The 20,216-nt window shown below is 41.5% G+C and overlaps 1 protein-coding gene across 2 annotated transcripts in view; it reads right to left on the minus strand.

Annotated features, from left to right (window-relative positions):
• Positions 1 to 1,343, minus strand: part of TBCEL (tubulin folding cofactor E like) — a 192,349-nt gene extending 191,006 nt beyond the window's left edge. Inside the window, exon 1 of one of the 2 annotated variants that reach the window (XM_073560722.1) lies at positions 1,125 to 1,343. The gene's annotated coding sequence lies outside the window, so the exon portion shown is untranslated. The remainder of the gene's footprint in view (positions 1 to 1,124) is intronic. The other variant, XM_073560721.1, reaches the window with a different exon arrangement.
• Positions 1,344 to 20,216: the final 18,873 nt, after the last annotated feature.

Here is a 20,216-nt window from a genome sequence, read left to right on the forward strand (position 1 = left end):
AGATGTGTACATGTCAGTATAGATGTGTATATATAGATGTGTACATGTCAGTATGGATGTGTATATACAGATGTGTACATGTCAGTATAGATGTGTATATATAGATGTGTACATGTCAGTATAGATGTGTATATATATGTGCACATATCAGTATAGATGTGTATATATAGATGTGTACATGTCAGTATAGATGTGTATATATAGATGTGTACATGTCAGTATAGATGTGTATATATAGATGTGCACATGTCAGTATAGATGTGTATATATAGATGTGTACATGTCAGTATAGATGTGTATATATAGATGTGCACATGTCAGTATAGATGTGTATATACAGATGTGTACATGTCAGTATAGATGTGTATATACAGATGTGCACATGTCAGTATGGATGTGTATATATAGATGTGTACATGTCAGTATAGATGTGTATATATAGATGTGCACATGTCAGTATGGATGTGTATATATAGATGTGTACATGTCAGTATGGATGTGTATATATAGATGTGTACATGTCAGTATGGATGTGTATATATAGATGTGTACATGTCAGTATAGATGTGTATATATAGATGTGTACATGTCAGTATAGATGTGTATATATAGATGTGCACATGTCAGTATAGATGTGTATATATAGATGTGTACATGTCAGTATAGATGTGTATATATAGATGTGTACATGTCAGTATGGATGTGTATATATAGATGTGTACATGTCAGTATAGATGTGTATATATAGATGTGTACATGTCAGTATAGATGTGTATATACAGATGTGTACATGTCAGTATAGATGTGTATATATAGATGTGTACATGTCAGTAGAGATGTGTATATATAGATGTGTACATGTCAGTATAGATGTGTATATACAGATGTGTACATGTCAGTATAGATGTGTATATATAGATGTGTACATGTCAGTAGAGATGTGTATATACAGATGTGTACATGTCAGTATAGATGTGTATACATAGAGGTATATTTACACAGTACATATGTGAGACCCTCAGTCTCTGCCCTGACTGCTGGGCCCGCCGCTGGGTGCCAGTGACAGCAGCAGCACAGCTGACACCTCTGAGCAGTGGGGCACAGTGAATATTGGCATTACTCACACACTGCAGTACCGCTGCCGCACACAGGATCCCGCCGCCTGCTCTGCTCTCTCACATACACAAGAAATAAACTAGAACAGAAAAGCAGCGATGAGAAGCAGTCCGGTGCAGGACCTGTGGTGATGTCACACTCATGTGATCAGTCACGTGCGTGGGAGGAGTCAGGGTCATGTGATCACACACGGATGAGAGGTCCTAAGCTGTGTGGACTGGACGTTAGAGACTAGACTATTAGCAGTGTATTGTGCAGAGCACGCTATTATGTAGTGATTAGGAGGAGTACTTCAGCTGTATCCAGAGATGTGTATATATAGATGTGTACATGTCAGTATGGATGTGTATATATAGATGTGTACATGTCAGTATAGATGTGTATATATAGATGTGTACATGTCAGTATAGATGTGTATATATAGATGTATAGATGTGTATATATAGGTGTGTACATGTCAGTATAGATGTGTATATATAGGTGTGTACATGTCAGTATAGATGTGTATATATAGGTGTGTACATGTCAGTATAGATGTGTATATATAGATGTGTACATGTCAGTATAGATGTGTATATATAGGTGTGTACATGTAAGTATAGATGTGTATATATAGATGTGTACATGTCAGTATAGATGTGTATATATAGATGTGTACATGTCAGTATAGATGTGTATATATAGGTGTGTACATGTCAGTATAGATGTGTATATATAGATGTGTACATGTCAGTATAGATGTGTATATATAGGTGTGTACATGTAAGTATAGATGTGTATATATAGATGTGTACATGTCAGTATAGATGTGTATATATAGATGTGTACATGTCAGTATAGATGTGTATATATAGGTGTGTACATGTAAGTATAGATGTGTATATATAGATGTGTACATGTCAGTATAGATGTGTATATATAGATGTGTACATGTCAGTATAGATGTGTATATAGATGTGTACATGTCAGTATAGATGTGTATATATAGGTGTGTACATGTAAGTATAGATGTGTATATATAGATGTGTACATGTCAGTATAGATGTGTATATAGATGTGTACATGTCAGTATAGATGTGTATATAGATGTGTACATGTCAGTATAGATGTGTATATATAGGTGTGTACATGTAAGTATAGATGTGTATATATAGATGTGTACATGTCAGTATAGATGTGTATATATAGATGTGTAAATGTCAGTATAGATGTGTATATATAGATGTGTATATATAGATGTGTAAATGTCAGTATAGATGTGTATATATAGATGTGTATATATAGATGTGTACATGTCAGTATAGATGTGTATATATAGGTGTGTACATGTAAGTATAGATGTGTATATATAGATGTGTAAATGTCAGTATAGATGTGTATATATAGATGTGTATATATAGATGTGTACGTGTCAGTATAGATGTGTATATATAGATGTGTACATGTCAGTAGAGATGTGTATATATAGGTGTGTACATGTCAGTATAGATGTGTATATATAGATGTGTACATGTCAGTATAGATGTGTATATATAGGTGTGTACATGTAAGTATAGATGTGTATATATAGATGTGTACATGTCAGTATAGATGTGTATATATAGATGTGTACATGTCAGTATAGATGTGTATATATAGGTGTGTACATGTAAGTATAGATGTGTATATATAGATGTGTACATGTCAGTATAGATGTGTATATATAGATGTGTACATGTCAGTATAGATGTGTATATAGATGTGTACATGTCAGTATAGATGTGTATATATAGGTGTGTACATGTAAGTATAGATGTGTATATATAGATGTGTACATGTCAGTATAGATGTGTATATAGATGTGTACATGTCAGTATAGATGTGTATATAGATGTGTACATGTCAGTATAGATGTGTATATATAGGTGTGTACATGTAAGTATAGATGTGTATATATAGATGTGTACATGTCAGTATAGATGTGTATATATAGATGTGTAAATGTCAGTATAGATGTGTATATATAGATGTGTATATATAGATGTGTAAATGTCAGTATAGATGTGTATATATAGATGTGTATATATAGATGTGTACATGTCAGTATAGATGTGTATATATAGGTGTGTACATGTAAGTATAGATGTGTATATATAGATGTGTAAATGTCAGTATAGATGTGTATATATAGATGTGTATATATAGATGTGTATATATAGATGTGTACGTGTCAGTATAGATGTGTATATATAGATGTGTACATGTCAGTAGAGATGTGTGTATATAGATGTGTACATGTCAGTATAGATGTGTATATATAGGTGTGTACATGTAAGTATAGATGTGTATATATAGATGTGTAAATGTCAGTATAGATGTGTATATATAGATGTGTAAATGTCAGTATAGATGTGTATATATAGATGTGTAAATGTCAGTATAGATGTGTATATATAGATGTGTAAATGTCAGTATAGATGTGTATATATAGATGTGTAAATGTCAGTATAGATGTGTATATATAGATGTGTATATATAGATGTGTACATGTCAGTATAGATGTGTATATATAGATGTGTATATATAGATGTGTACGTGTCAGTATAGATGTGTATATATAGATGTGTACATGTCAGTAGAGATGTGTGTATATAGATGTGTACATGTCAGTATAGATGTGTATATATAGGTGTGTACATGTAAGTATAGATGTGTATATATAGATGTGTAAATGTCAGTATAGATGTGTATATATAGATGTGTAAATGTCAGTATAGATGTGTATATATAGATGTGTAAATGTCAGTATAGATGTGTATATATAGATGTGTAAATGTCAGTATAGATGTGTATATATAGATGTGTGTATATATAGATGTGTACATGTCAGTATAGATGTGTATATATAGATGTGTATATATAGATGTGTACATGTCAGTATAGATGTGTATATATAGATGTGTATATAGGTGTGTACGTGTCAGTATAGATGTGTATATATAGATGTGTACATGTCAGTATAGATGTGTATATACAGATGTGTACATGTCAGTATAGATGTGTATATACAGATGTGTACATGTCAGTATAGATGTGTATATATAGATGTGTACATGTCAGTATAGATGTGTATATATAGATGTGTAAATGTCAGTATAGATGTGTATATATAGATGTGTATATATAGATGTGTAAATGTCAGTATAGATGTGTATATATAGATGTGTATATATAGATGTGTACATGTCAGTATAGATGTGTATATATAGGTGTGTACATGTAAGTATAGATGTGTATATATAGATGTGTAAATGTCAGTATAGATGTGTATATATAGATGTGTATATATAGATGTGTATATATAGATGTGTACGTGTCAGTATAGATGTGTATATATAGATGTGTACATGTCAGTAGAGATGTGTGTATATAGATGTGTACATGTCAGTATAGATGTGTATATATAGGTGTGTACATGTAAGTATAGATGTGTATATATAGATGTGTAAATGTCAGTATAGATGTGTATATATAGATGTGTAAATGTCAGTATAGATGTGTATATATAGATGTGTAAATGTCAGTATAGATGTGTATATATAGATGTGTAAATGTCAGTATAGATGTGTATATATAGATGTGTAAATGTCAGTATAGATGTGTATATATAGATGTGTATATATAGATGTGTACATGTCAGTATAGATGTGTATATATAGATGTGTATATATAGATGTGTACGTGTCAGTATAGATGTGTATATATAGATGTGTACATGTCAGTAGAGATGTGTGTATATAGATGTGTACATGTCAGTATAGATGTGTATATATAGGTGTGTACATGTAAGTATAGATGTGTATATATAGATGTGTAAATGTCAGTATAGATGTGTATATATAGATGTGTAAATGTCAGTATAGATGTGTATATATAGATGTGTAAATGTCAGTATAGATGTGTATATATAGATGTGTATATATAGATGTGTACATGTCAGTATAGATGTGTATATATAGATGTGTATATATAGATGTGTACATGTCAGTATAGATGTGTATATATAGATGTGTACATGTCAGTATAGATGTGTATATACAGATGTGTACATGTCAGTATAGATGTGTATATACAGATGTGTACATGTCAGTATAGATGTGTATACATAGAGGTATATTTACACAGTACATATGTGAGACCCTCAGTCTCTGCCCTGACTGCTGGGCCCGCCGCTGGGTGCCAGTGACAGCAGCAGCACAGCTGACACCTCTGAGCAGTGGGGCACAGTGAATATTGGCATTACTCACACACTGCAGTACCGCTGCCGCACACAGGATCCCGCCGCCTGCTCTGCTCTCTCACATACACAAGAAATAAACTAGAACAGAGAAGCAGCGATGAGAAGCAGTCCGGTGCAGGACCTGTGGTGATGTCACACTCATGTGATCAGTCACGTGCGTGGGAGGAGTCAGGGTCATGTGATCACACACGGATGAGAGGTCCATGCTGTGTGGACTGGACGTTAGAGACTAGACTATTAGCAGTGTATTGTGCAGAGCACGCTATTATGTAGTGATTAGGAGGAGTACTTCAGCTGTATCCAGAGATGTGTATATATAGATGTGTACATGTCAGTATGGATGTGTATATATAGATGTGTACATGTCAGTATGGATGTGTATATATAGATGTGTACATGTCAGTATAGATGTGTATATAGATGTGTACATGTCAGTATAGATGTGTATATATAGATGTGTACATGTCAGTATAGATGTGTATATATAGATGTGTACATGTCAGTATAGATGTGTATATATAGATGTGTACATGTCAGTATGGATGTGTATATATAGATGTGTACATGTCAGTATAGATGTGTATATAGATGTGTACATGTCAGTATAGATGTGTATATATAGATGTGTACATGTCAGTATAGATGTGTATATATAGATGTGTACATGTCAGTATAGATGTGTATATAGATGTGTACATGTCAGTATGGATGTGTATATATAGATGTGTACATGTCAGTATAGATGTGTATATATAGATGTGTACATGTCAGTATAGATGTGTATATAGATGTGTACATGTCAGTATAGATGTGTATATATAGATGTGTATATATAGATGTGTACGTGTCAGTATAGATGTGTATATATAGATGTGTACATGTCAGTATAGATGTGTATATATAGATGTGTACATGTCAGTATAGATGTGTATATATAGATGTGTACATGTCAGTATAGATGTGTATATAGATGTGTACATGTCAGTATAGATGTGTATATATAGATGTGTACATGTCAGTATAGATGTGTATATATAGATGTGTACATGTCAGTATAGATGTGTATATAGATGTGTACATGTCAGTATGGATGTGTATATATAGATGTGTACATGTCAGTATAGATGTGTATATATAGATGTGTACATGTCAGTATAGATGTGTATATAGATGTGTACATGTCAGTATAGATGTGTATATATAGATGTGTACATGTCAGTATAGATGTGTATATATAGATGTGTACATGTCAGTATAGATGTGTATATAGATGTGTACATGTCAGTATAGATGTGTATATATAGATGTGTACATGTCAGTATAGATGTGTATATATAGATGTGTACATGTCAGTATAGATGTGTATATAGATGTGTACATGTCAGTATGGATGTGTATATATAGGTGTGTACATGTAAGTATAGATGTGTATATATAGATGTGTACATGTCAGTATAGATGTGTATATATAGATGTGTACATGTCAGTATAGATGTGTATATATAGATGTGTACATGTCAGTATAGATGTGTATATAGATGTGTACATGTCAGTATAGATGTGTATATATAGGTGTGTACATGTAAGTATAGATGTGTATATATAGATGTGTACATGTCAGTATAGATGTGTATATAGATGTGTACATGTCAGTATAGATGTGTATATATAGGTGTGTACATGTAAGTATAGATGTGTATATATAGATGTGTACATGTCAGTATAGATGTGTATATATAGATGTGTAAATGTCAGTATAGATGTGTATATATAGATGTGTATATATAGATGTGTAAATGTCAGTATAGATGTGTATATATAGATGTGTATATATAGATGTGTACATGTCAGTATAGATGTGTATATATAGGTGTGTACATGTAAGTATAGATGTGTATATATAGATGTGTAAATGTCAGTATAGATGTGTATATATAGATGTGTATATATAGATGTGTACGTGTCAGTATAGATGTGTATATATAGATGTGTACATGTCAGTAGAGATGTGTGTATATAGATGTGTACATGTCAGTATAGATGTGTATATATAGGTGTGTACATGTAAGTATAGATGTGTATATATAGATGTGTAAATGTCAGTATAGATGTGTATATATAGATGTGTAAATGTCAGTATAGATGTGTATATATAGATGTGTAAATGTCAGTATAGATGTGTATATATAGATGTGTAAATGTCAGTATAGATGTGTATATATAGATGTGTAAATGTCAGTATAGATGTGTATATATAGATGTGTATATATAGATGTGTACATGTCAGTATAGATGTGTATATATAGGTGTGTACATGTAAGTATAGATGTGTATATATAGATGTGTAAATGTCAGTATAGATGTGTATATATAGATGTGTATATATAGATGTGTACGTGTCAGTATAGATGTGTATATATAGATGTGTACATGTCAGTAGAGATGTGTGTATATAGATGTGTACATGTCAGTATAGATGTGTATATATAGGTGTGTACATGTAAGTATAGATGTGTATATATAGATGTGTAAATGTCAGTATAGATGTGTATATATAGATGTGTAAATGTCAGTATAGATGTGTATATATAGATGTGTAAATGTCAGTATAGATGTGTATATATAGATGTGTAAATGTCAGTATAGATGTGTATATATAGATGTGTAAATGTCAGTATAGATGTGTATATATAGATGTGTATATATAGATGTGTACATGTCAGTATAGATGTGTATATATAGATGTGTATATATAGATGTGTACGTGTCAGTATAGATGTGTATATATAGATGTGTACATGTCAGTAGAGATGTGTGTATATAGATGTGTACATGTCAGTATAGATGTGTATATATAGGTGTGTACATGTAAGTATAGATGTGTATATATAGATGTGTAAATGTCAGTATAGATGTGTATATATAGATGTGTAAATGTCAGTATAGATGTGTATATATAGATGTGTAAATGTCAGTATAGATGTGTATATATAGATGTGTAAATGTCAGTATAGATGTGTATATATAGATGTGTATATATAGATGTGTACATGTCAGTATAGATGTGTATATATAGATGTGTATATATAGATGTGTACATGTCAGTATAGATGTGTATATATAGATGTGTATATAGGTGTGTACGTGTCAGTATAGATGTGTATATATAGATGTGCACACGTCAGTATAGATGTGTATATATAGATGTGTACATGTCAGTAGAGATGTGTGTATATATAGATGTGTACATGTCAGTATAGATGTGTATATACAGATGTGTACATGTCAGTATAGATGTGTATATACAGATGTGTACATGTCAGTATAGATGTGTGTATATATAGATGTGCACATGTCAGTATAGTTGTTTATATACAGATGTATACAGGTTAGTATGGATGTGTATATACAGATGTGTACATGTCAGTATGGATGTGTATATATAGATGTGTACATGTCAGTAGAGATGTGTGTATATACAGATGTGTACATGTCAGTATGGATGTGTATATACAGATGTGTACATGTCAGTATAGATGTGTGTATATATAGATGTGCACATGTCAGTATAGATGTGTGTATATATAGATGTGCACATGTCAGTATAGATGTGTATATACAGATGTATACATGTCAGTATGGATGTGTATATACAGATGTGTACATGTCAGTATGGATGTGTATATACAGATGTGTACATGTCAGTATGGATGTGTATATATAGATGTGTACATGTCAGTATAGATGTGTATATATAGATGTGCAGCAGCCTGTATTGTGCTGAGCAGGTTTTTATGTAGTGACTAGGAGGAGTCCTCCCTCTGCAGCCAGTGTGGCAGCCTGTATTGTGCAGTAGGAGGTGGCAGTAGTCGAGGCGGGAAATGATAAGAGCATGCACTAGTGTTTTCGTGGTAGAGGAATGAGCGGATCCGGGAAATATTTTTGAGTTTGAGGCGGCAGGAGGAGGCGAAGGCTTGGATATGTGGTTTGAAAGAGAGCGCAGAGTCGAGGATTACCCCAAGGCACCGAGCGTGCAGGACTGGGGAAAGAGAGCAGCCATTGAAAGTGATGGATAGGTCTGGTGGAGGGGTAGAGTGAAATGGGGGAAAGATGAAGAATTCTGTTTTGTCCATGTTCAGTTTGAAAAAGCGAGCAGAGAAGAAGGCTGAGATAGCAGACAGACATTGTGGGATTTCAGTCAGTAAGGAGGCGAGGTTGGGAGCAGATAGGTTGATCTGCATGTCATCAGCATAGAGGTGATACTGCAAACCGTAGGATTCTATGTGCTGTCCCAAGCCAAAGGTGTAGATGGAGAATAGTAGGGGTTCTAGGACAGAGCCTTGAGGAACACCGACAGACAGGGGGCGAGGTGAGGAGGTGGTGTGTGAGAGGGAGACACTAAATGTTTGGTCTGTTATGTATGATGAGATCCAGGATAGGGCCAAGTCTGTGATGCCAAGAGATGAGAAAGTCTGTAGCAGGAGGGAATGGTCTACGGTGTCGAAGGCAGAGGACAGGTCCAGGAGAAGGAGGACAGAGTAGTGTCGCTTGCTCTTGGCGGTTAGTAAGTCGTTAGTGACTTTAGTTAGGGCAGTTTCAGCTGAGTGATGCGGCCGGAAGCCAGATTGTAACCGGTCAAAGAAGGAACAGGAGGAGAGGTGGGAGGACAGTTCAAGATATACATGCTGTTCCAGTAGTTTTGAGGCATAAGGGAGAAGAGATAATGGGCGTTAGACACAGAGGATGGTCAAGGGAGGGCTTTATCCAGCTGTATCCAGTGCAGCAGCCTGTATCGTGCTGAGCAGGCTTTTATGCATTGATTAGGAGCCAGTGTAGCAGCCTGTATTGTGCAGAGCATGCTATTATATAGTGATTAGGAGGAGTCCTCCTTCTGCAGCCAGTGTAGCAGCCTGTATTATGCAGAGCAGGCAATTATGTAGTGATTATGAGGAGTCCTCCCTCTGTAGCCAGTGTAGCAGTCTGTATTGTGCAGAGCAGGCTGTTACGCAATGATTAGGAGGAGTCCTCTCTCTGTAACCAGTGCAGCAGCCTGTATTGTGCAGACCAGGCTATTATGCAGTGATTAGGAGGAATCCTCCCTCTGCTGCCAGTGAAACAGCCTGCATTGTGCAGATCCGGCTATTATGTAGTGAGTAGCAGGAGAACTCACTCTGCAGCCAGTATAGCAGCCTGTATTGTGCAAATCAGGCTATTATGCAGTGATTAGGGGTACTCCCTCTGCAGCCAGTAATGCAGTCTGTACTGTGCAGAACAAGTTATTGTGCAGTGATTAGAGTGAGTCCTCCCTCTGCAGCCAGTATAGCAGCCTGAGTTGTGTAGATGTAGTGATTAGGAGGTGTCCTGTTATGAATGGGTCACCAAGGAGAAAAAAAGCAAAACAAGCTAAGTCACAGAAAACCAGAGAGGTTAGTAACTATGCAGATTGCAGATCCCTGATCCTAACCACACAACTAGCAGCAGCCGTGGAGCGTACCTACGATGTTCCTAGACGCTTCGTCACAGCAGGAGGACTAAATAAGCCTGAAGCAAGAAAAGAGGAAAACTAACTGCCCCAGAGCAGACCCCAAAAGAAAGACAGCCCCCACACATGTATTGACGGTGAAACAAGATGAAAGCACAAACACAGGCAGGAAAATAAGCTGAGCAAAAGATGGGGCCAAAACTAACTAGAAAGGATAGGAAAGGAAAGACACTGTCTGTAATCTGCAAAAAACCCTACAAAAATAAAGTCCAACACTTCTGATAGCAAAATTAACCCTGAAGTCACGACTTCTCCCACTATATCAGCACTCTGAAATATTCTGAGACAGAGCAAATAGAGGCCAATCTAATAAGGGACAAAAAGCAAATTGGCAAATACAGATAAATAAGAGTGGAAATTTAGCGCAGCCCCAACCGGGGCTGGCTGACCACACAAAAAACTGAATATACCAACAAAATCAAGTGTGAACATTAGCAGAAAAACTTAGCTTTAGATGACTGGAACAGAGCTGAAAACCAAGACCTGACAAGCCAGAAGGAATCACCAGCACCAGACTAGGGCGTTGGCTGTCTTAAATCCAGTCTGAGGTCCAATCGTCATCCTCATCAGGTGGCAGATGTCTACTGATTAAATCAGCCTCACTACCTACAGTTACAACCAGAGGGAGCCTGGAAGGAGAACTCACAACTGGTGGACCGGAAAATGAACTCACAACAGTGTCCTTCCTCTGTAGTCAGTTAAACAGCCTGTATTGTGCAGAGCAGGCTATTATGTAGTGATAATTAGGAGTCATCCCTCCTGCATCCAGTGTAGCAGCCTGTATTGTGCAGAGCAGGCTAGTATGCAGTGATTAGAAGGAAATCTCCCTCTACAGTCAGTCATGCAGCCTGTATTGTGCAGAGCAGGCAATTATGTAGTGATTAGAGTGAGTCCTCCCTGTGCAGCCAGTGTAGCAGCCTGTGTAGTGCAGAGCTGGCTATTATGTAGTGATTAGGAAAACTCCTTCCTCTACAGCCAGTGTAGCAATCTGTATTGTGCAGAACAGGCTATTATGTACTGATTAGGATTAGTCCTCCATCTGAATCCCAGTGCAGCAGCCTGTATTGTGCAGAGCAAGCTATTATGTAGTGTGATTTGGAGGATTGCTCCCTCTGCATCCAGTTATGCAGCCAGTATTGTGCAGAGCAGGCTATTGTGTAGTGATTAGAAGGAGTCCTCCCTCCTGCAGCCACCATAGCAGTTTGTATTGTGCAGATCAGGCTATTATGTAGTGACTAGGAGGAGTCCAGGCTCTGCATTCAGTTCAGCAGCCTGTGTTGTGCAGAGCAGGCTATTATATAGTGACTAGATGGTGGCCCGATTCAAACGCATCGGGTATTCTAGAATATGTAAGCAGTTTATTTTTGAAGATTTAATAATAAAGCAATAATGCACGCCCCAATCCTGATATGTATGGTTCTCTCACCCCCAATCCTGATATGTATGGTTCTCTCACCCCCAATCCTGATGTGCATGCTACCCCTCAACCCCCTATCCTGGTATGCATGGTCCCCTGACCCCCCAATCCTGGTATGCATGGTCCTCTCACCCCCCCCAATCCTGGTATGCATGGTCCTCTTGCCTCTCTTTCCTGGTATGCATGGTCCTCTTACTCCCCTTTCGGGGTATGCATGGTCCCCTCACCCCCCAATCCTGGAATGCATGGTCCTCTTACCCCCCAATCCTGGTATGCATGATCCTCTCACCCCTCTTTCCTGGTATTATTGGTCCTCTTACCCCCCTTTCGGGGTATGCATGGTCCCCTCACCCCCCCAATCCTGGTATGCATGGTCCTCTCACACCCCAATCCTGGTATGCATGGTCCCCTCACCCCCCTTTCTTGGTATGCATGGTCCCCTCACCCCCCCTTTGCTGTTATGCATGGTCTTCTCACACCCCAATCCTGGTATGTATGCTCACCATCACCCCCCTATCCTGGTATGCATGGTCCCCTTACCCCCCTTTCCTGGTATGCATGGTATCCTCACCCCCCCCTATCCTGGTATGCATGGTCCCCTCACCCCCCAATCCTGGTATGCATGGTCCCCTCACCCCCCAATCCTGGTATGCATGGTCCCCTCACCCCCAATCCTGGTATGCATGGTCCCCTCACCCCCCTTTGCTGGTATGCATGGTCCCCTCACCCCCCAATCCTGGTATGCATGGTCCCCTCACCCCCCTTTCCTGGTATGCATGGTCCCCTCACCCCCCAATCCTGGTATGCATGGTCCCCTCACCCCCCAATCCTGGTATGCATGGTCCCCTCACCCCCCAATCCTGGTATGCATGGTCCCCTCACCCCCCAATCCTAGTATGCATGGTCCCCTCACCCCCCTTTCCTGGTATGCATGGACCCTTCACCCCCCTTTCCTGGTAGGCATGGTCCCCTCACCCCCCCTTTCCTGATATGCATGGTCCCCTCACCCCCCAATCCTGGTATGCATGGTCCCCTCACCCCCCTTTCCTGGTATGCATGGTCCCCTCACCCTCCTTTCTTGGTATGCATTGTCCCCTCACCCCCCCAATCCTGGTATGCATGGTCCCCTCACCCCCCAATCCTAGTATGCATGGTCCCCTCACCCCCCTTTCCTGGTAGGCATGGTCCCCTCACCCCCCCTTTCCTGATATGCATGGTCCCCTCACCCCCCAATCCTGGTATGCATGGTCCCCTCACCCCCCTTTCCTGGTATGCATGGTCCCCTCTTTCCGTGTATCAGCCACCAATGAGCGTTGCGGCCCTGTGTCCGCGACCAATAAGCAACGCGGCCCTGTATCCCCGACCAATCACTGGTGCGGGCCTCTGTCTGCGACTAATCAGCAATGCGTTTATATATATAGATTAGGAGGAGTCCTCACGCTGCATCCAGTTATGCCGCCTGTATTGGGCAGAGCAGTTTATTATGTAGTGATTAGAAGGAGTCCTCCCTATGCATCCAGTGCAGCAGCCTGTATTGTGCAGAGCAGGCTATTGTGTAATGTGATTAAGAGGAGTCCTCCCTCTATCCAGTGCAGCAGGCTGGATTGTGCAGAGCGGGCTATTATGTAGTGACTAGGAGTAGTCCTCCCTATGCATCCAGTGCAGCAGCCTGTGTTGTGCAGAACAGGTTATTCTGTAGAGATTAGAAGGATTCCTCCCTCTGCAGCCAATGTAGCAGCCTGTTTTGTGCAGAGCAGGCTATTATGTAGAGATTAGAAGGAGTCCTTCCTCTGCAGCCAGTGTAGCAGTCTGTATAGTGCAGAGCAGGCTATGATATAGTGATTAGCAGGAGTCCTCCCTCTGCAGCCAGTGTAGCAGCCTGTATTATGCATATCAGACTATTTTGTAATGATTAGGAGTCCTCCCTCTGCAGCCAGTGTAGCAGCCTGTATTATGCATATCAGTCTATTTTGTTATTAGGAGGAGTCCTGCCTCTGCAGCCAGTGTAGCAGCCTGTATTGTGCAGAGCAGGCTATTTTGTAGTGATTTGGAGGAGTCCTCCATCTATAGCTAGTGTAGCAGCTTGTAGTGTGCATAGCAGACTATTATGTAGTGATTAGGAGGAGTCCTCCCTCTGCAGCCAGTGTAGCAGCCTGTATTGTGCAGTGCACGCTTTTATGCAGTGATTAGGAAGAATCCTCACTCTACAGCCAGTCATGCAGCCTGTATTGTGCAGAGCAGGCTATTATATAGAGATTAGGAGGAGTCCTTCCTCTGCAGCCAGTATAGCAGTCTGTATAGTGCCGAGTAGGCTATGATATAGTGATTAGGAGGAGTCCTCCCTGTGCAGCCAGTGTAGTAGCCTGTATTATGCATATCAGACTATTTTGTAATGATTAGGAGTCCTCCTTCTGCAGCCAGTGTAGCAGCCTGTATTATGCATATCAGTCTATTTTGTTATGATTAGGAGGAGTCCTGCCTCTGCAGCCAGTGTAGCAGCCTGTATTGTGCAGAGCAGGCTATTTTGTAGTGATTTGGAGGAGTCCTCCATCTGTAGCTAGCGCAGCAGCTTGTAGTGTGCGTAGCAGACTATTATGTAGTGATTAGGAGGAGTCCTCCCTCTGCAGCCAGTGTAGCAGCCTGTATTGTGCAGTGCACACTTTTATGCAGTGATTAGGAAGAATCCTCACTCTACAGCCAGTCATGCAGCTTTTATTGTGCAGAGCAGGCTATTATGTAGTGATTTGGAGGAGTCCTCCCTCTGCATTCAGTGCAGCAGCCTGTATTGTGCAGAGCACGCTATTATGTAGTGTGATTAAGAGGAGTCCTCCCTCTGCATCCAGTTATGCAGACTGTATTGTTATTATGTAGTGATTAGGAGGAGTCCTCCCACCTGCAGCCACTGTAGCAGCCTGTATTGTGCAGAGCAGGCTATTATGTAGTGATTAGGAGGCGTCCTTGTGGCGCCCCCAGGAGTATGGTCGCCACAGTGGCATTGCCTTCCTCCGGGGGGGGGGGGGTGATGTCAGGCTTGGAAGCAATGAAGGGTCTCTCTAGCAGTTAACCATGTCATGCAACACAGTTCCCACTCCAGGCCAGCAGAGGGAGCTCTGAACCAGGATTGGGGGAGGAGTGCTCTCTGAGGGCCAGGAAGGGAAATCAGGAGTTAGTGTGAGGAGGGCAAAGAGTGTAGATGTGTGGAGAGAAGCTGGAGGTAGAGCTGAGGATAGAGAGCTCACTCCCAGTGATAGCGCATGATCTGGAGCCTGGTCTCCACGGTTGTATGAATACTGAAGGTCCTGCAACAGAAACCAGAGGAATATGAAGCTGTAAATGCTCTATTCCCAACAAAGAATCAAAGGCACAACAGCGACGGGATAGCCAAGAGAGATAGAGGGCTACAGCTGTCTGCCATACGAGGTAGTTCTAAGAGAAGATAAGAAGGAGGAACTTCAGTGTAACACAGTCCTGGATGTACCTCAAGCCAGTGCTAGGAAGGAGACTACACAACCCATCTGATAGAGAGATCCCTGAGTTGTTTCCAGGCTAGCCTGCTCCTGTGCCATCTGTAACCAGGCCCCTGAACTGCGTTTGCCAAGTAAAGGTAAAGAAACTGCACCCTGTTGTGTCCTTGCCTCCTTCCTGCCACATCCTCATTACTGCTACATCTCTGTGCCAAACACTGCACCCTCTTCCTAAACATTCCGCTACACTGCCCTGGGATCAACAGCCTTACCTGTGGAGGGCTACAACATCATTGCTGCACTACACCATCTGTCCCAGAGTATCTGCTTGCAGCATTGGCTTAACGCCTCCCTTGCCGAATACCACAGGTGGCGTCACGAATCACTTATAAACTTTACTCCCAACTCAACCCCTTTTACATGGGCGCCCAGGGCCACGGACCGGGTCACCGCTGCTGTGACAATCCCCTCTGAGAGACCGGCCCGGTACCGAGTACCCCACAGCCCTGGGAGGGCGACCCATTTTTGGCATCACGAACAGGATTACGGAGCCCGGTATCCCCGGGTCCTGTGTGCCAGAGACTGTTTTGTGTACTGTGGACTGTTGGCGCCATTGCCACCATTATCCCGCTGCTTGGCGCGAGCGGGAAACCAGAGAGGCAGGCCGTCATGGGCGGAGCCTGCCGAAGAGCGCGAGGAAGTGAAGTGCCGTGCGGGAAGAGAGGACAGCGCGCGAGAAGGGGAGGAGCTGAGGCCTACAGCCGGTAAGCCGCTCAATTCCGGGGCATGGCAACCGTTATCTAGGGGGGAAGGAGAATGTCCAAGGCACGCGCCGATGCAGTGGTGGATGCCCCCGCCGACCCCACAGCGCCGCTGAATCCAGCAGCCAGTGTTGCTTCCAGGGCACCGCAAGAAACAGCACCCACCGCAGCGGTCCCCATAATGCCGCTGTCTATGCCTTACATACCGGGAGCAGCCTGGCTACCGCAGTATTCAGGTGAGTCGCATACCCTGAGTAAATTTAAAGAGAGACTGTGCAGTTTGAGGTGTATCCTCTATCTGAAAGCCAGAAGGTGAACATCCTGATTGGGCAGCTAACAGGTGCAGCACAGAGAGAAGTAAAAGCCTGGCAGGACACTGACAAAGAGACTGTTAAAAAGATTTTGGCCAAGCTAAGAAGCACCTTTGACACCCGCACTGCAGCTGAAATCAAGATGAGGTTCTTTGGATGTAAACAGAAAGCACAGGACAACATAAGGGACTAAGCTCTTAACCTGCAGGATGCGCTGCGAGACGTCAAGCAGATTGACCCTGACAGTGTGAAAGATGGAGACGGACTGTTAAAAGAGCAATTCATTGAGGGACTCCTATCCAGCAGCCACAGAGCACAACTGCGCATCATAGCCCTACAGAACCCTGATCTAGACTTTGCTGATTTCAAGGACAGGGTATCCGGGTGCTGCAAGAACCAACTGTCAGCCGTCCAGCGCCCCCTAGGCGCCAAGCGATCACCTACCACCAGGAAGCAACATCTTTCCCTTCCATCCCTGTGGAGGCTGATGCACAGACTCTGGATAAATTTCCGACAGAAGAGCTGCGTCTTCAGGTCCAAGAGTTGACAAAAGGGATGGCTGCACTTACTATAACCGTGCAGTCCCTGCAGGTGTCCTCCAAGGAGAAGATCCAGCTTGCTTCCAGTCCAGAGGATGTCCCGTGGCTCCGGAAAAGGAGAACCCTGCCACTCTGAGGGAGGAACAACGATCGTTATGACCAGGACGGATGTCCCATCTGTCGTCACTGCCGCAAGGCAGGTCACCTTGCAAGATTCTGTTATTTAAATGAGCAACCCCTGGGGCAGAGGGCCAACCCCCAGGAGTAGGACCACAAGGCCCAAGGAATTGGCGAGCCAAGTATGTTGGAGGGAGACCAATCCTTCCAGTGGTGATTGATGGCATCACCATGAACGCTTTGCTGGACACTGGCTCCCAGGTGACCACTATGCCCTATATCCTCTATAAGCGGTATTGGGCTGACTCTGAACTTACCCGTGGCCCAAGTGATGAACTGACAGTAGTTACCAGTAATGGTCAGTCTTTACCGCAAGTGGGATGTAAAGAAATTACTGTTAAAGTGGGTAGAGTAGAGTTAAAATCTCAAGGTCTGATAGTTGTGGATATTGATCGACGAGAATGTAATCCCATGATGACTCTTGGTACAAATGTAATTGAAAATTGTCTTTCCGAGGTTATTGTCTTGTTGCAAAAGGTGGCTGAGACTGCTTGTTCCAGTGAACAACGAGTCCTGCAGAAGGAGATCAAGGCCCTGATGCAAAGACAGCAGGTAGAACTCCCTGGTGGAGAAATTGGCAGCGTCAGAGTGAGTGATGCTTTCCCCATTGCTATACCCCACAGATGTGAAATGTTGATTTGATGTCGGGCAGCCATAGGCCTCAGAGGAAAAGATTACCAAGCAAAGGTAGAACCAGTGTACTCTGATAGCAGGCCCACTGTCCTGACAGCCAGAGGGGTAGTTGATGTCCGTAAAGGGAGAGTACCTGTACGCCTTTTGAATTGTGGGGAGGAGGAGGCCACAATACCTCGGTATGCCACAGTTGCTAAGCTGCTCACTGTCAGTAATAATGCAATGCAGGCAGCAGAGCCCTTGGTCTCATCCAACCAGGTGGAGGACAATGGCTCTGTAAAGCAGCGGGAGGAGTGGTGTCAGCAACTGCAGGTGGGAACTGACTCCACCCCTTCATACCAAAAGAATGGGGTTTACAGAGTGACTCAGGAATATGAGCGGGTATTCAGTAAACACCCCCTAGACTTTGGGAAGGCAAAAGGGGTTCAACATCATATCCCCACTGGAGACCATCCACCCATAAAAGAAAGGTACTGGCCTATACCCCCAACATAATACCAATGTGCCAAAGGTATGTTGAGAGAGATGAAGGAAGCAGGGGTTATCAGAGACAGTTGTAGCCCCTTGGCAGCTCCAATAGTTTTTGTAAAGAAAAAGGATGGTACCATGAGAATGTGTGTTGATTACAGAAAAATTAACAGCATTACACATATGGATGCCTACCCATTACCCAGAATTGAGGAATCATTAGCTGTACTTAAAACTGCTATTTTTTCACCTTAGATCTCACTAGTGGGTATTGGCAGGTTCCCGTGGCAGAGGCAGACAAGGAGAAAACCGCATTTACCACCCCAATGGGTCTCTGTGAGTTCAACTATATGCTATTCGGGCTCTGCACCGCCCCAGGAACATTCCAACGGCTGATGGAGTGCTGCCTGGGACACAAGAACTTCAAGACGGTCCTGTTGTACCTTGATGATGTCATTGTTTTCTCCAAGACTTATGAAGACCATCTGAAGCACCTGACTGAGGTGTCTGAAGCCTTGTCCAACTTTGGCCTGAAGGTGAAGCCTTCCAAATGCCACCTCCTGAAGCCCAAGGTAAAGTACCTCGGTCATGTAGTGAGTGCAGAAGGTGTGGCACCAGATCCTGATAAGGTCACAGTCATCCGGGACTGGCAGAAGCCCAGCAACCTCCAAGAGGTACGCCAATTTCTTGGGTTGGTTGGCTACTACCGAAGGTTCATCAAGGGCTTCACTGAAATAGCCACTCCTATGCAAAATCTTCTGGTGGGATAAAATCAAACTACGAAAAACCGAACTAGTATCCAAAATTTTTATTTTAATGATTAAAACATATACAAAAAATATACAAAGAAGGATGAGATCCCAATACCAAAAAGGGAATACTGGAAACCAATAAGGCATCAATAAATTTGCACAATAAGTATAATTATAATTAAGTGTCCTCAATAAAGTGCAAATGTAAAAAAATTGTTATAAAATAACATATGTCATGATGAAATTTTTCAAAATGTATACTAAGATTTTGAGATTTTACCAAAATGTATACAACATAACATAATTAGCCTAAATAGTATAGTAACAAATAATGGGCAGTAAATACCGATACTAAATAGTATAAGCAAACATATTTCACTGCAGACTGGTGCCAATATGATAGGAATAAGTATACAATTCCACAATACACATTTAAATACTGTAAACTAATGCCACTCTATATGCACCAATATGCTGCAAACTAAATGGCCGTGCCATATTGTATACAATTATAAGGGACACATGTTTAGAAAAATAACAATAAATACCTAATATCAGTTAGTGCCAGGTTCCCAGTACACGTCCGACCCCGACGCGCGTTTCGGCATCTGCCTTCATCAGGGGTGGCGTCATCCATATAGGGGTAGGTTTTTATGTGGTATAGAACCAATGAGAGAGGGAGCGGGGAGGTATGACGCGCACAAACATCGGACGTCACCGGGATATCCCGCCCCTCCGCCCCACGTGGTCCCCGCGG

This window comes from Dendrobates tinctorius, unplaced genomic scaffold (genome assembly GCF_039654945.1).
Source record: "Dendrobates tinctorius isolate UK_male_01 unplaced genomic scaffold, ASM3965494v1 ptg000303l, whole genome shotgun sequence".
NCBI classification, from domain to species: Eukaryota; Metazoa; Chordata; class Amphibia; order Anura; family Dendrobatidae; genus Dendrobates; species Dendrobates tinctorius.